Below are 930 nucleotides of genomic sequence, written 5' to 3' on the forward strand. Positions count from 1 at the left end.
ATTTTTGGGTCGCTATCGTCTAGTGGTTAGGACGTCACGTTGTGGCCGTGACAACGTCGGTTCAAATCCGGGTAGTGACCTTGACATGTATGAAATTGTACGCTTCTTGAAGAGGTTTAGCGATAGGTGATCCATGTGGACCGACAACGGCCCACATTTTTGAGTCGCTATCGTCTAGTGGTTAGGACGTCACGTTGTGGCCGTGACAACCCCGGTTCAAATCCGGGTAGTGACTTTGGTATGTATCAAATTGTACGCTTCTTGAAGAGATTTGGCGATAGGTGATCCATGTGGACCGACAACGTCCCACATTTTTGGGTCGCTATCGTCTAGTGGTTAGGACGTCACGTTGTGGCCGTGACAACCCCGGTTCAAATCCGGGTAGAGACTTTGGTATGTATCAAATTGTACGCTTCTTGAAGAGATTTGGCGATAGGTGATCCATGTGGACCGACAACGTCCCAGATTTTTGGGTCGCTATCGTCTAGTGGTTAGGACGTCACGTTGTGGCCGTGACAACCCCGGTTCAAATCCGGATAGTGACTTTGACATGTATCAAATTGTACGCTTCTTGAAGAGGTTTGGCGATAGGTGATCCATGTGGACCGACAACGTCCCAGATTTTTGGGTCGCTATCGTCTAGTGGTTAGGACGTCACGTTGTGGCCGTGACAACCCCGGTTCAAATCCGGGTAGTGACTTTGACATGTATCAAATTGTACGCTTCTTGAAGAGGTTTAGCGATAGGTGATCCATGTGGACCGACAACGGCCCACATTTTTGAATGGCTATCGTCTAGTGGTTAGGACGTCTCGTTGTGGCCGTGACAACCCCGGTTCAAATCCGGGTAGTGACTTTGATATGTATCAAATTGTACGCTTCTTGAAGAGATTTGGCGATAGGTGATCCATGTGGACCGACAACGGCCCAC

The 930-nt window shown here is 48.9% G+C and overlaps 6 non-coding genes across 6 annotated transcripts; all 6 read left to right on the forward strand.

The window, feature by feature from the left end:
* The first annotated feature begins 8 nt into the window (after nucleotides 1-8).
* Nucleotides 9-80, forward strand: Pmar_PMAR025830. The gene has a single exon. It is a non-coding gene; the product is annotated as a tRNA-His (tRNA).
* Nucleotides 81-163: 83 nt separating this feature from the next.
* Pmar_PMAR025831 lies at nucleotides 164-235 on the forward strand. The gene has a single exon. It is a non-coding gene; the product is annotated as a tRNA-His (tRNA).
* Nucleotides 236-318: 83 nt separating this feature from the next.
* Pmar_PMAR025832 lies at nucleotides 319-390 on the forward strand. Its single transcript has one exon. It is a non-coding gene; the product is annotated as a tRNA-His (tRNA).
* An 83-nt stretch (nucleotides 391-473) lies between these two features.
* On the forward strand, nucleotides 474-545 carry Pmar_PMAR025833. The gene has a single exon. It is a non-coding gene; the product is annotated as a tRNA-His (tRNA).
* Nucleotides 546-628: 83 nt separating this feature from the next.
* On the forward strand, nucleotides 629-700 carry Pmar_PMAR025834. The gene has a single exon. It is a non-coding gene; the product is annotated as a tRNA-His (tRNA).
* Nucleotides 701-783: 83 nt separating this feature from the next.
* Pmar_PMAR025835 lies at nucleotides 784-855 on the forward strand. The gene has a single exon. It is a non-coding gene; the product is annotated as a tRNA-His (tRNA).
* Nucleotides 856-930: the final 75 nt, after the last annotated feature.

This window comes from Perkinsus marinus, assembly GCF_000006405.1.
Source record: "Perkinsus marinus ATCC 50983 genomic scaffold scf_1104296951124, whole genome shotgun sequence".
NCBI lineage: Eukaryota > Perkinsozoa > Perkinsida > Perkinsidae > Perkinsus > Perkinsus marinus.